Source organism: Osmia bicornis, chromosome 10 (assembly GCF_907164935.1).
Source record: "Osmia bicornis bicornis chromosome 10, iOsmBic2.1, whole genome shotgun sequence".
Taxonomy (NCBI): Eukaryota; Metazoa; Arthropoda; class Insecta; order Hymenoptera; family Megachilidae; genus Osmia; species Osmia bicornis.
This window is the reverse complement of record NC_060225.1, coordinates 6,478,621-6,495,975: the sequence shown is the minus strand read 5'-3', so window position 1 is coordinate 6,495,975 and position 17,355 is coordinate 6,478,621.

The window sequence follows — 17,355 nt, the reverse complement described above, 5'->3', positions numbered from 1 at the left end:
CACAGATATTTTTATAAAATGAAATATTCTTTGATACTGTATTAACAATTTTAATTTTTTAACTTGCCATGTGTTTTAATTAAATTTTCATCTAATTTCACAGAGAATTGTTTCAATTCTCGAGAAATATTTTACAAATGAAAAGATACAGTCATTCTTGCACCTAGCGTTGACAATTTTCAAATCTCACAATCAGTTTCGTTTATTTTCTGACAGACCAACGTGCTAATAATTGTACATCACGATCAAATCTTTAAAGCTCACGCTTCTAAACGCTTTTCCGATTGTAACAGCAGACAATACGAATGAAAGAACTGACTTCACATCGAGTTAAAAAGAAACGAGTGAAAGAGAGAGATACAAGTTGTACAGTACGTAGGTTCCCTAAGGACCGTGTTGTACATTATCACAGTCAATTCTGATTGTTTTCGAAACGTTTAGTTCGTCGTACGGATATCTCGACGAGCTATAGCGATTCACTCTCATCTAGACGTGGAAATTGTACAGTTAGTTTCATTAGACTGGTTACCTGTTGAAAATTTCTTCTGATTTTCCCGTGGGAACACAGCGAAAAGAAAATTATTTTGTGACCAGGATTAGCACGACGAGACCTCGAACGAACGTTTCATGCGGTTAGAATTGTACAGTAGCTTAGATAAAAGAAACATGGTTGAAAATGGTCTAATTAATGAGGAGATAGTTAAAATCTTAATAGATGATTCTATGAATTTTCAGGAATTATATAGATTAACAAAGTATAGTTTATTTCTTGAGACATTGCTATTAGTGCCTGAATTTTGATATTCTATAATTTTATTTAAAAATGATCGTCAATTAAAATTTACAGTTTTCAATTTGTCAACACATGTCATAGTTCTACTAAATAATTATGCAGTTTTAATTCTTTAAAATTCTCATAACCATCCATTAAAATTGAATAAACCATAAATAGCCATTTTCTACTATCGTTCCTTATCTGGTTAACTAACATATGGAATATTCATTTCATTATTTTTATTTTTCTGTTAGAAAAGAGAGGAGAAGAGAAAGAATTGAAATTATTGTACATCTTCTGAATGTTTGTTCGAAGTGGAAGAATTTTTGACTAACATTCTCTTATTTATCTCTGACATTTGTATAATTATGTATACGCGAATCGCGCAGAGGAACTCGTTAATTTCATCGAACTTTACACCGCAGAGTTAATTATTAAGTTACATTGGATTCTGATAATCGTCGCGATCCACGTAACTGGCAAACACGAAATTAAATTTCGTTTCGCAATGCGGTGACTAGTAAATTCGTTGAAACAGTTGAAACCGTTTCACAATTCAGCGAAACGAAATTAACGCGTGATTCGTTAAAACTTCATTTTGCGTGTGTTTGTATCAATCAGAATCACCGTTCCACGTTTTCCAAATAATATATCAAACTTTTGATCGTTATAATTACCTGAAAATTGCTATAAATAAATTCAGGAATTATTCGTTAAAATTCACGTTTAATTGGATGAACGATTTTATTTTCTCACAACAAAGATGATTTTCAGAATTCAATTAAAAGAAATCATTTATTTTTATTCCGCGATGATTTTAACGACGAATAAATATAACAAACGAGGAATCTTTCCTAAGAACGGTACGATTGCCTCTTCGGTTGTCGATAAAAGAAAGAAATACTGTGTTTTATTGTGTAAATGAAACGCAAGCGTAAACATATGGTTTCCTATTAGTCTGACAGTGCAATATATGTATATTATATTAAGTGTACGATAATTTTATATAACTGCACGTATTGTAAGTTTGGCATGAGGGAGGTTAACGTGAATCATTAACGAGCGCAGAACTGTATAAAGAATGATGCAACGGGATCTTTGTAAATATCTGTGAACATATTGTAGTCAATATCAGGAGGAAATAAAGATAGAGCTTCGTGTGGCATGTGAAGCTGTACGATAAACACTTCTTGGTTGTATTCTTTTCTCTTCATTTTATTCTCTTCCTTTTATTCAATCGCTTTACGTAATCGTCATTCGTGAAAGACTAGTCTAATATTAAAATTAATAATAAATTTGGCAATATTAATTATTTTTCCATGGTTCGAGGCATTCTAAATTGCCCATCTTTAGTATTTTCATTTTACTATTTTATTATCACTATTTTGTTTTGTACTTCGAACAATTTCCAGAGAAAAACAAAATGATTTATTATCAATCTACGATGTAGCAGAGAAGAAGAAAGGTACGTATCACTTTGATATTTTCTTAAGAAAAATATTACACTTTTAACGTCTACGGCGATCAGAAAAGATATCTCGTTCCCTGCAATCCGATGATGGATTTCTCTTCCGTTTGATTTTAATAAAGAAACATTTTTGTACATGTTTCCCTGGCTTTGCATTCTATTGGATATGCGTGTGCCGATAGATCGATACAGGCCAGCAATTTGATATCGGGTACACATGTCAAGTACGTGCTTGTAAAGCAAAGCAAGAAAAGCAGCCGTATCCTGTTGGAGGTGAAGAAAATTCTGCGGATGTTCGTTGAAAGCGAACGAAAACTTTTGCGATACAAATACACACTGGAAAGTGAAACTTTTCAACGAAACGAAATTAATCCTTTTTCTTCAAAGTTAAAGAATCTACTTATTTTCAGCAAATTCAGTACGAAATTAATTAAGAATGTATATTTAAAAAATGAAATGATTATGAAGGTACGAACTGCTTAATTGTACGTCAGTTTGGCAAAGACACTTCAATTTTCTTACCGAATAAAGTGATTTGTGATAATAAGATAAAAGCACTTTCATTCAATTGTTAGAACGCCTTTGTGTACTTAGTTTCAGATCTGAATAACTAGAATTTCAAAGTTACCAAGAATCGTAGAATATGATTTCTGAAATAGCACAAGTTAATTAGCAGAATTAACAAGAAATTATATCTTTTGCCTGAAGTTGTTCAAGTATTCGATACCCGAACGCGTTAAATAACAGTAAATTAAAAAAAAAAAGTTACAAGAAATGTAATATTCCAAGATTTCGATGGTATAGAAGAAAAGGGATTTGTTTAATGATAGTATCGAAGCCGCGAGAAAGGCACAGGGATTACAAGCGAAATGAAAAGTCGTAAGAAGGTGTACGGAGGCGGAAGGAAAAATTCGTTCAATATTATTTTAAACTTCTCTGAAACACGGACGAAGGATATGCCGGGTCTCTCACGCACGTGCAGCGTAGGGTAACAGTCAAACACTTGGCACCAGCCGGTGCCGGGTATGTGACATGAATATTTGTTTCTAATAAGATATGCCGACCCGACACCCCCTATTCGACGTACCTTCCTCTGTGCTCATGTTACATCTATTAACTAAAAAATATAGAGAAAAAAGATAGAGAAATAAAACTGCTCTTTTGAAGAAAAAAAAAAAGAAAAAAAATCATCCCTCAATTTTTAACGAGGTCAAATGAAAACTGTTCTCTAATGCAGTGGAAAATTTTATTTTCTATCGAATCTTGAGGGTGTAATTACTGTGATCGCATTGTAATTATTAGTTGATAATAAAAGCAAAAGGAAAAGTACTTAGTACCATTGACTGACCCTTATAAAAGAGACAATTAAGAAACTATGCGGGAACTGGTTGTGATCGATCCTCAGGTTCCCCTTCAAAGGGAATTCCACCTTTTGTGTAGCGGATATCCCTACAGGATGGATCACGAACTCTTTATAGAGATACCCCCGAGTCGCCATTAACCACGGAATGGATCACGTCCCTTTTTCCGCTCGTAAAGTAATGCGTGCCGGACTTTGTTTAGTTGCTCGTGAAAATGCACGTAAGAGAGTTCGACACCTTCTTTTTTCCCTCACATTTTCTCGCTCCTTTTTACGACGGTAGTAGCCGCCAATAGGACGAACTGTCACGGTTAAATTGCATCACGAGCGTCCCGATACCGGTCCACTTTTCCCTTGTTACACGTACCGAAGCCGTAGACCCTTCAACGACACGTATAGACATCCTTTTCTCGTTTCCACGAGTTTGATTAAGCCGTCAAGGAACGGTGTGATTCAAGGGAACCTGATAATTGGCAGGGTTCGAGAATCTGACTGAACTGAATCTGATTTCCTACCACTTCCACCAATGCTTCTTGTTACATTAAGTGACTTATTGTGTGTAAATTTTCTATGAAGTTTCTTTAGGATTAAAATTCAAGATTTTTATATTTAGTCCTGATGGAAATTAATTTTGTCTGCAGTGGAAAGATGAGATAATTTGATTAAAATTTTAATTTAGTCTCAATTGATCTAAAGAAATTTGTATTTTATACCAGCATATTTTAATAATTCATTTCTAGCTCGAGTCTTCAATTGCTTCGCGTTTGATTACTTAAACGAACATTCTTACACTGTTATGAATTAGTTTGCACAACTGAATACGAGTTATCCAGCTGAAATTGCTCGCTAACTCGAGCTGTTTGAATAATTAGTGTTCCACTCGGTATATGAGAAATCAATGTTCGGTAGTCAGAGAGCAATTATTACTTATAGCCACGATGTAATTACTGATCTATTCATGGTATTCATTGCATCAGAAGTAGAATAGGTTCACAACCTGTTTGATAGGTGTAATATTTCTTTCATTCCCTTTTAGAAAAAATACTTCGTTTTCATTATATAGATTTTAAGGATTATTTTTTGAAAAAAATATTACAACATAATTTTGAAACTAATTTGGTAGACAGGAATAATCGAAAATGGTAGATTAATAAATATAAAATTTAATACTGTTTCATTTTCAAAGTATTAATAATTAAAGTACACATTAGAAACTCTTACTACATTAAGCTTGAGTAAAAAGTTTCTTTACTGTGAAGATAAGAAATTTCTATGAATATTACAAAAAATGAATTTTTTAATCAAACCGAAAATGTAATCTGTTCGAATTTTATTTTAAATTATTTCTAATCGAAAATATGTTTCTTTTTAATTCCGTTTTGACCTGATATCAATCACATACGCAAATACTTGACTCATGTTTCAATTCTGCAATTAACCCATCAAGAAGTTATACCTATTTCAAAGCTATCCAGACGATAATTTGAAAGGGAATTGACACCATAGACTATTATTAATTTACGTTCCTAAAGCAACTTCGACAAAATGTAGTACATCTCCTATGCGACGCATGTGTTAATTTTAATTGTCACATCCTCCTGTCTAATGAGAAATAGATAAAATGAATTTAATATGAACCGGAGTCTATTTCGAACTATTTACTTATCACCTAGGAAAATCCTTTCTCTGTGTCTCTTTGATTAACATTCACGATACGGGCTGTAAGGCTAGCAGATTGTAATTAACAAGCGAATAATTCATTCGGAATAAAAGTTTTTTTAACAGTTTTGAAGATAAAATTATATTATTCTTCTGAGTTATAAATATATTGAAATTGGAAGAGAAAAGAAAGCGACTGAATAGTATTAATATTTAAAAGATATTTTCTATTTCTAAAATTCTCTGAATTTCTTCAATTTCAAATAATTATAATTAATTATTTTTCAGTCTTCTATAAATCGTACGGAGAGTCAGCTGTCTGCCCCACGGGTCAATACCTTATGGAATTAATTCTTAATTAGTTCTGAATATAAAGGACTCGTGTAAATAATTTTTAATTTTAATTAGAGCTACTTCATTAGTCTTGATAATAATTAATGATAAATAATTTTGGTATATCTTGGTATTTTGTGTTTTCATTTTTCCTTTTAACTCGCTTCGAGCCAATTGCATGGAAAAGGGTGAAATAAGCACATCGTTCGCGAGAGTATGGAAACGAAATCAGTAAAACAAATCGGTGTTCGATCAATAATAGAAGCGAAAGTACCTGTTGATTGACGGTCCTTCACTTTCCTACACGTTGAACGCATCGATACGTGGTTAATTAAGTTCGATTGCCGATCAATCCGTAGATTTACTCCAACTATTTGTTCACTGTCGTGACAAATGTCGTTCGATTGGCTGTCACCGCTGACAGAAAAAATTCCTTTTTTTCCTTTTATTAAATCCACGTTGGTGCATATTTGTAGAAATATTTTTAATAAATCGTTTATGTCGTGTATTTCATCACTTCGATAAATACTTAAAATATCAATAATTAAATTATCATCAAAGGATCATTAATATAAAAATGTGTAATATAACAAATTGTTCTGAAATTAGAGGATATAATATGATTCTTGTACTGGAGTTTCTTAAGAAAAAATCTTAATTTAAAGAGATAAAATAAAAATTTCCGTACAAACATCTCTTAATATAATGGAATTATGAAGAACACAGCATATGAAAATATGAGTAAAAAATTTATGGCAGAACGAAGGAGATCAAGTACTTCACGAGATGAAGTGCATATTAACTTGCAGTGAAATACAAGACTAAAGGATTTTAAATATATTAAAAACTTGGACTAATATCAAATTTTCATTAGCAGAAGAACTATCAGTTAAAAAGCAGGATATTTAAATCAAGACATTTTATACCTCTACTGAACCCATAACAATTTAAAAAAAATGCATTTTTTTATCATTCATATAGATGTAATAAACTGCATATTTCGTTCCTTGTTGCATTATTTAATAATCAGGAATAGGTGTTACTGATTAAAATTTTTCCAAGTTTTTAAGTGACCATTTTAAAGATATATTGCATTGATTTATATGGTAAAAAATTCACTGCAACAACAAGCTGCCATAAATTTGGCTGTCTAACCGAATTCAACGTCTTTTTCATGAGTCAAAGCAAGCGGATGCCTGCTGATAAGACGATTCCTCTTTCGTTTGTGCAGCGAAGAAAGTAATCCTGAGTTATGCGATATTTCTTCACCACGGAATATTCAACAATGTGGGCAACCTTAGATTTTCAATACGTCTACTTTATCGCTTATAAGAACCTTGACAATGAATCATTCAATTCTGGTGTATGGGGAATTAGAAATAAGAAATAGATGATCGAAAATATTAAAGAAAAACAAAATTATTGTAAAATTTGTGACAATAAAAAATCGAATACGAAGAAAAAGCTATACTCAAACATCCAAATAAAAATTCTTGCAATCATAATCGATAAAAAAATAAAAATTTACCAATAATTTCAAGAACAGCACTACGTACGCTGTATTCATCGATTAAACCTTCCCAACCTTAAGTTATATTTATGTATCCAAATTCTTAAGAAACCAGTCTCGGAAATAAAGGGCACAAAAGATGTAAGATCGTGTAGGAAATCGAGCAACGTCGTCGAAAGTGGGGTATCAAAGGAGGAAGATGGTAGAACCGTTGGAATCGTAGGAGAAGGAAGCAACCGGTACCGGGGGTGTACGTTTAATGAAAGAAGCGCGTTAATTAACAGTCGGTCCCGATCGCGATACACGGGGCTACGGACTATAAAGATAACAGTGTACGTCAGTGCAAAGGGGGTGATTCTGTAGGTCGGTTAAATGGGAGGTAGAGGTTGTTGTTCGAGTAGTCGCGGCACCATATCCGACAACAAAGTCCCGCGACACCATCGGGTCTGGGATGTCGGTTGTTGTTGTTATCTCGAGCTGTTTCCTGGTAATTGTCCTCCCTTTTAGCGGTACCAGCCACGGTGCCTTGTTATCTAGTGAATAATTCAATAAACTGCCGGAGCCGAGTTTGTAAAGGGAAAATTTCACGGTTTAAGGGTGAAAAACAATGCGGCGAGCGTGCTGGGACCGTGGACAACCAGATAACTACTGGTATACCCCTCGCGTTTGACCGCCACTCTGCCTTATCCCTTTCTCTCGACCTTCTTTCAAGCTTCCTACTTCCACCCTCTCGCCCTACCGTTCTCCTTTCTCGTCTCGTCGTTTGTTTCTGACCCTCGCCTTCCTTTGTGAGCCAGCGAGTTCCAGCCGGGGGTTTGGGATTAAGTTTGGACGCGTTCGAGGCTGAGATTCTTCTGTGCGGCTGCGTTCTTATCGTTAAGGCGATTCTAATTAAGGCGGCTTGATGAAAAATGGAGAACGCACGTTGCTAGGATATAATGAATTGCGGTTATTTGCAACATACGCAGACTTTATCCCGGGCTAACAGGGTTTCATGCCAATGAGATAAAGATAAAGTTCAACGGTGTTAACTTTCTCTATAACAAATGAATTTCATTTCAGGCTAACTTCAAATCTAGTTAAATGTAAATGAATCCTGGCTTACTCGTATTTGATGTATAGAATTTTTAAAAATTTTGTAAAATATGTGTTCGAATATTTTGCCCATATATGTTTTAAAATATAGCTGATATAACAAATCACTAAATTTCATTAAAAAGAGAAATTGATTGGTATATGCTTTGATTCTATGGAAAATGTACCGCGTTTCCTATATTGGTACAAAATTATTTAGGTTAAAACTTATAAGGTTTCTCTGATAAAATGTTTCATCTAATCAGCAGTAATTAAATCACGATTGAAATCAGATGGTTTAAATGGATTTTGTGTAATTCGTACCTTACATTCATTACGAAATTGAAAAGGAATTTATTGTGTACAAACCAACGATGAATTACAATTTGCAAATACTTTTTTTTTTCATTGGCAAATGAAAGATGGCATGGACTGGTGAAATAATCAAAGTGCATATATTTAAATATCATTTGAATTTTCCCCGAGAAATTGACCTGATTGCGATTTTATTTTATTTCGTATAATCGTTTGGCCGGTGTGAGATGAATTTATATTATATTCGATGTATGATTTATTTAAAATAACCGGTAAGTTTTTTAAATTTCAATGAAGGCATATAAAAAGCTTAATTACTAATTAATTTTCAAATCAAAGCTTTGAATTCCTCACTTTTCACTCACCACGAAATTGCATATATTGATATAAAAAAAGAAAGTTCACGCAGTGAAAGCTACATGGAAATTTGAAAAGTAACGAAAGAATTCATTTTCACTTTACTAATTTGTCCGACATTTTCGAGAGCCTTTAACATGCAAAACGATTTATTACAACGGCTATTGGTTGTCGCGGAGTCACGGATTCCTCGTAATACTTTGCGACTCGAGGAGACACAGATTGGAGATTAGTAAGACAAAATTAATAGGACGTGGTATGACAGGAGAGCATTCGAGATCCACCTGGGGCCACGTCTGGCCCGTTCCGAAGCAACCACGTTCTTCCTTCGAAAGTGATTTTTTAAATAATTCTCGCCGCGTCAGACTGAATTATTAACGAACGGATCCTGGGAGGCGTTCGTTGCCAAAACTATCGATCCCGTGGACCCCTCCTTCGGCGTCGATATAAAATCAAGTGTATCGTGAAAATAATTAATGACCAAACTTTCATAATTGTGTGGCTGCGGAAGACAAAAATACAGAAACAGAAGGGAGAGAAAGGGGTTGGCTTCGATTTTTACGCTGCCCGGGACCATTAATCTTTCTGATTGTCCGTTGAGTTTTCGTTGCTGAAGTAATGTATAAAACAAGGAAGGTATTTGGCTAGTTTTCGTTTAAAGGATTGCTGTTAAATGACCCGGGATGTCATGTTCAGCGGTGCGGACCAACTTGTTTTTAAGAACGTTTACCGTTTCTGTTTCTTGTTACTTTCAGGTTTTATCAAATTCACGAGGTCAGAGTGCGGTTAATTTTTCATTTTCGATTTAATCATCTGTAGGTCGTGAAGGATTCTCAAATCGGAGGATTTCAATAACTTAAAAATTCTTATAATCCGATATACAGAATTTTATCACAATTCATTTTAATATAGTGACATCAACATTGTGAATTGAAAAATTTTAATTACATTATTATTCAATTATCAGGATCTGCATTTTGTCTAAATTAAAAATTCTATTGAAAATTAGTAATCTAATAGAGTTGTAAATAAAATTGTCAATTATTGCTTCTAAATCAATTATTTAAAGTAGATAAAAATAATTTAAAGGTACATGAACGTGTAACTTCGTACACGTACTAAATACCAGAAACGTTACTTTATGAACAAACTAGAATTCAGCATGGATACGCAGCAAGCATTCTGCTCAATTTCAATTCAGAACAAGAAGACTGATCTTCCGCGACGCGACAGTCTGATATAAAGTTTCCCGCAGTAAGATCCGCGGTTGCGTTCGTGTTGCATGAAAAGATCGGTCCAATTCTTGGTGTAGTAATTAAACAGAAATGTAATTCGACTAGAATCGTGTTCCCTCCTTTGATGCATACAAACATGAACGTGTTATTGTTCGAGGTTTATGATTTCAGAATGAATCTGAAGAGAACACAGAGCAGTAGAAATTGTTACGCATTAATTAATAGCATTCACGTTATGAAACTGTACACTATTTAAGATTTCTGTAAGGTTTGATTTCGTGGAAATATTTCTTTAGCTACAACAGATTGTTTTCAACGAAATTTTTAGAAGCTATTTTCCTGGCATTATTGCTACTAATTAACAAAAATTTTTTGTTATTTGATCAATAATTTTCTATCAGAAAAAAGTTTCAAATCAATTTTCTGAAGTATTTATTTTCCAGAAAAGTCACGATATTATTACGATTAGTGTAACTAATTAACAAAAATTTTTTCATAATTAATTAATAATTTACTACCAGAAAAAAGATTCAAATCAATTTTCTGAAGAATTTACTTTCTAGGAAAATTACGATATTATCACAATCTTCAGGATTTCTGAAACTGATTACTTAAATTCAATTATTCATGAATCATTAAGGATCAAAGATTTATTAATTGGAGTTCAATCAATAGCCACCGGAGTAGCGTCAACAAACCTAATAATACGCTTTCAATCGATCAAGTGCTAATACCGAGCAAATGTTCATTAATACCACAGTGTTTCAATGGTACTAATCAAGTCTCAATAACAGCAAATCACGAAACACCATGGTATTGTCTATATCCACCATTCCTCTCGCTTTAACACATTTACGAAAACATCATTTCATTTAACGTTTCGCATGTATTTTATTTTCTTTTAGAAATTTTTTTTTTCTATCGTCCCATAATGCCGACGACATCTGTAAGTGGACCGTTTATCGCAATCTGACACCTCCTGGTACGACTAGGTGTACATAGAATATGTCTGCACGTAAACGGCCCCTATGTACGAGCTGCGAGACCACCATAATGCCGTGTACTATGCCAGCACGAGAGATAACGTGGCATAACCCGAGTAACACATACCAAGGGTTCGAAACGCGATGTACGCACAGGAGGATCCTAACGTCCAACAGATATCAGGATGCTATGCTGATTAACGAGGATCCTCGAAGGAGGCGGTCTTGTTCATTGCTATTGTTCGATCGCTGCCACACGACGCTGTTTCTGTTTCTTTGGACAAGAAGAGATCATCTCTTCAGACCAATATAGTCATTTCTAATATGGAAATGGTAGAATTGATCATTTATGGGACTGATGAATGTATTTCACTTAAACATCTTCGTTTATTAGGATGATGTTAAGAAAACGAAGGGCTTTTATTTTTAGAATCTTTGAGAATTTTCAATAATTTTGAAGCGATAATGAATAATATAATATTCATCTGCGTAATGAAGATTTGTTGAGTAAAATTTGTTAGATTGCATATCGTACATATAATTCATAATTAATTGATCTCATTTTACTGGTTTCTATTCAGTATTTGAGCATCCAATTGCTCGGAAATTATACAATCTATTGAATCAGACCTAATAACACATACTGTGTTTCACCTTACAATTGACTTAATTCAACTACCCACGGTCTTAATTGCTTCCTGTACAATGCACCGTAACGTTTAATATCGCAATATTTTATGCGTGTAATTGTAGGAAGTAGCTGGAAAGCAAAGTCGGTGAAACATTTTCTGGGAAAATGGAGAAACGGAGTGGCACGGTTGTTTCGCAAAAATGCAATAAAAGGTTCTTTGACATATTTTTCTGCGTCATCGAACGAAATATTCAAAATTAAAAAAAAAAAAAAAATGCATATAGTCAATACATCCTATATATAAAATAAAAGAACAATAAACTGGGTGTATCGAAAAATCAGGAGACTAATAAAACAAAGCAATTGTGAATAATAAAAATAATTACAGCTTTGTTATTAAATTTTGATTGTAAAAATTAACCATCACAATTTTCCAAAATACATTTTCCTAATCGCTAATGCATTAAACGGATTCGAATGTATTCGAATAAATTCTTTTAGAAACGAGTGCCTCGTTTACCGCAATCTACAACTTGTCCTCGCAAAAAGCTTCTGGCTCTATCTTTTTCGTCCATCTTTTCGGCTTAATGTCTATCGTCTAGGAAATGAGCTAGTATCCTCTCGTCTTCCTCTCCTCTCACCCTTTGCAAACTCTAATCTCACCCCAACGCGCTTTCATCATTAAAACAGCCAGCCTTTCCTCTCCCAACAGCTGCTCGTCTCTTAAACTTTTCCAAGCGTTTGTCGCGAATTTTTCTTTCTTTTTTTTCTCCTCTCTAATTTCACTCGTTCGTCAAATATTCTGCACGTGTCTCGATATTATTGCCCTGGAGTTTAATTCTTTCAATCTACATGGGTAAATTTTGGAAAAATTCCAGAGTATTGATTAAGCCACTGTTTCTTCCGAAGATACGAAAGTATTCAACGAAAACTGAATAGGAAATGATAAATATTAAATTTCAATGATTCAATCACAATGGTATAATCTTAGAATTTCACCACAAGCTGATTACAATCCAATCAAAAGTACGCATCAACAATACAGCTCGAAACCTTCGAACACAAATCTAAATTTCAATTTCCCAGAAACCGCAACGTCCGCGCAACATTTCCCATTATAGTTTCCATGAAATAAAAGCTTAATCGTGTTTCGCCCATAAAATAGATCCAGAATATACATACGTTACGTGCCTGGCAAAGAAATACACTAAACAGCCATACCTAATCTCCTTCTCGACGGTTTCTGTTCTTTTTCCGAAAACTTGCCCGCGTATATTTCGTACAGGCGAAGAAACAAAGCAATCTTCATCTTCGGGGTCGTTGAAATTCCGCGAAAGGCACGCAGCGGGGATGCTTTTATTGTTTCGCGAAAGGAGCGATAATATTCAGCGCGAAATTTCCTAGTCGTATTGCAAAACGGTTGAGGGCGCATCCGCTTGGCCCGTATATTGCGAGTAATGTCGTGTAAATACAGGACGATATTAAAACTGGCGCGAATGGCCGTTGAGAAAGGACCTCGCGACGATCCTTTTCGCAAAAGAAGGATCTTTCAGGCGGAACGTACGCCTGCCGATGAGAAGTCAAAACAAATATTTGCCACGTACTGGCCAATCTCTCCTATTTGCATGCGACGAGACTGCTGCACCGCCCAAGATATATTGGTTTACCTACTGAAATATTCGATCGTCCCTCAGCCAGTGTAAATCTCATTCATAATAACGAAGGATTCGTCTACGACTCTGATGCACCTTTCCAGACAACTTTTCTCCCGAATTTTAGCTTTATTGGATATAAAAAATAGTGTATAGAGTATAAGGGAAATAAGAGATCGGTTCCTTTTACTTTTACATTAACCCTCAGATGGCGGACCATGGAGAGAGACTCAATGTTAATTTAATTTCGTATTTCATATCATTTTTATTTTCTAATTTTTAATGATTATTCTTTCAATCTACTCTTATAGAAGCTCTCAAATATAATTTATCAATAATTTTCTGTTAGGTACAACGAACAAAAGAATTGGAAAAATATTATTTTAAATTACAAAAATTCTATGTGCTACTTTATTCTCAATTTGAAAATATCTTCAAATATTGATTGTCCAAAGTGTTAAGCAAACGCGACACGGCAAGTTCTATCCTACATGCATTTTTAACAGCATGGATAAGTGGGTTTCACGAGTAAAAGGGAAAATAGGAGGACGAAGTGTTTAGGGTCTGTCCAGGGATGGTTTCGTCGTCTCCGTGGAACAACGTCCAGCCACAGAATACTTTGAGGTTTGATTAAGCCTTGTGTGGCTGTGCTAGTCCACCTGAGTGATGCTAATTAGTTTCTCCTGGAGAACGAACAGGCAATAAGAAGGAAAAGGACGGAGAGCTTGGTGTGTCATAAAATTTGCGAGAAACTGCGAGTGTGTTGTTCTTTTATGTCTCTTCAAGGAGAATACGATTAAAAGAAAGATAAGCACATTAGTTTCAGGTGAACGTGAAGGATTCAGTCAGGAAATTTGTTAATTTTCTCAGAAATAGTGTTGATTTTTCTTTTTCATTAGATCAATAAATGAAGTAAATTCTATTGTTTAATTACACTAAAGTAATGATTTTGAAAATGAAAATAATTTGATTTGAATCCCTTTCTATTATAAAAAAATATTATATGAAATATAGTGCACTGTAAAATAAACTATTAGTGTAATTAGGGAAGAACGAGGGTGGCCCTGCTACTCCCCCAAAAGGACTAGTCCCTTACCATTCTAAAATTCTAAAATTTTGAAGTTAGAAAGTTCAAAAATTCTAATATTATGAAATCCTAAGATTCTAAAATTCTGGGACCTAGCCCACCTTCAAAAAATCCTAGTTACCTCAGTGACTATAATTTAAACCCTCTATCACAAGAAAATAAAAAAATGTATAAATTAAGTTCTGATGTGTCCCAAATCATATTGAAAGAAAACGAAGATATTTTTAAGTGAATTATTATTTGAAGAAAATTTGAAATCACGAGTGAAGAAAAAATAGAGTTCACACCTATCTTATGGGCACAGTTCGGTAACCAAAGTTTCAGTTTCACAACGAGCTACCACAATTCTTCGGTTATCGTAACGATGCTGTTTGTTGAAGTTCGCGTAACTTCATAGTCACAATGCACATTGTTCCGTCGCCTTATCGAAATCACATATATTCTGGTCGAAACTCCAGAAAATCCATTGCAATATTTTTTCTTCCTTCGCCCCTTCCACGCATATTTTTTTAACTCCGCTCCTGCATTGATCGACGGTGCGTGTTAATTTACGCGAATCGCGTTTTCGCAGACGTAAACTTGACATTTGCACGCATATATCATTACGAATTCTGGCGAGCAATGCCCTGTCATGTCACCACGATGATGCATTGTTCTTCGCACGTGCGTTCATTCGAAAGTTTCATCAATTTTGCTTAACTAATACAGTTTGCCGATCTCTATCGCGCCTCGTTCTTTTGCAAAATTATTCCCTATTATTTCTTCTTTGGAATACAAGTCCTGGATAAATTGCATGATTATTTAAGACGTTTGTCATATGCACAGAATATAAGAAATTCAATCAATAAGTATCATAAGTTTTCATACTTGATATGATTTTTAAAAATCATCCCCTTCCGAAAACCATATGTCACAATAATTAATTTATTGTAAATAATGCACTCTAGTATTTTATATCCATCCTATCCTAAAGCATAAGAAACCGAATGATAATCACAAATTTTTAAGATTATTCATAGAAATTGCAATACTGAAATTATCACAAATAATGCACTCCAGTATTTCAACCGATCACAAAGCCGAAGAAACTATCATAAACCTCTTTAATATTTGAAAAGATTAACCGTTTTTGTGGAGAATACTCTGTTTATAGGAATCGCAGTAATTGCATAATAAATAATGCATCGAGTTCTATTGCAATCTCTATTGTATACATCTCGCTTTGTTATCCGTTTAACAAGGATCAAAGCGACCCCCGAGACTTGTACAATTTAAAGAGAGTGTATTTCTTTCGTGCACGGTTCCATTATCACAGGAACCACGTCAGTAGAAAGCGGTTGACGTTAGATGTCCCGAATAATCGTGGTGTTCCGGTTGCAGAAACTGTTGCTGCTGCAGCAACCTCGTCGTAACAGTAGCGCGCAGATGTCATCGATGCACTTCGTGTTTCGGGCAAATGGAATTAATGTCAGGCTAGCGAGCAGCTCCCACTCGATATAACCATTTGCATTCACCAATTATAATTCTCTATACGGCGTTCCCAACGAACCAGTGGGGGCAAGAAGGGCTCGTAAGAAATAACCGTTTCACTGTAAGTCGCTAGAGAAGCAATCTCGTTCTTAATTACCTCTGAACGTTCTGAGACGAGTTCTTCTTGAAAAATTCCTTCATTTTTCTGGGAGAATCTAAATGAAACGATTCGTATATAGGATAGTTACGAATGAAGTTATTTATAACCGTAGGATATTAAATAATTGTACTGAAATAATTCAAGAATCAAATTCTTTTAGGCTGGTATTTGAGGTTTCTTTAATTTCTATGCAAATTAAAATAGAAACAATTATAGAGATTATTGAGTACAATTCGAGCACTTTGAAAAGGATGGTGATTTTAATTAATGCGTTAATTTTCAGGGTAGAATAATGAATATATAATTTTTCCTAAAATTTATTTATGGATTATTGAAATATATTGAAATTTTTGTAACTTAAATTGTTCTATTTTTTTGTTATTAAATAATCATTTAATTGTAAACTGATAGAAACTACCCTTCTCATACTCTGCAAAATATCTAAAACGTTATCAGTCGTAACATTTTAGAAAGGATATTTCACAGCCCGAATAGTACGTGTTCGAAAGTCTCAATATCTTGAATTTGCTCACCTATGCACGGTATGAGGGAATTTACAATTTTAAATTAGCCACGCTCGACTTTTCTTGAGCGGATGATTTTTCCGCGTGAAGTTTCACGGTGAAAACATAAGTGTCGCGTCCACGAGAAACGGGCTAAAAACTTTTTATTAGATATGAAAACGGCTGTTGACGTACCGTGAAACTTTTCACAGAACGCCGCTGGGTATTTCGTGAAAGTTTCGTTACACTTTACATTTCTGTTCTTAGGATAATTTAAGAAACCGAACGTTGACCTCGAGAATCTTTGTCATTCGATTTTATATCTCAATAAATAATGCTATGTATGTAAAAAAATTCAAATAATTATTTATAACATTTTTAACAGCGATAGATTTATTCTTAATAAAGTGAATTTTTAAATAGTTAGAAATTCTATTTATTAATTTTATTTAAAATTTTGCGCTATACATTCTTTTTTTTAATTATAGCAAATAAATTTACTTCCCTTACTATCATTTTTTAATATCTTTCATTAATATAATCAGAATTAAATTAAATATTCTAACTATTTTATGAATGAAAGCAAATATAAGTACATACAAGGAATGATAGACAGATTGATGGATTTAAAGTTAGATGTCCATTAGTACTCTAATAATAAATGTCTATTATGGTAATTAAAAATTTCGATTTAATTAAATTCATACCGAATAAGAAATACCATTGTGATGTAACTGGAATGAAATTACGATACAGCATAATGAATTCTAATGAACGAAATCT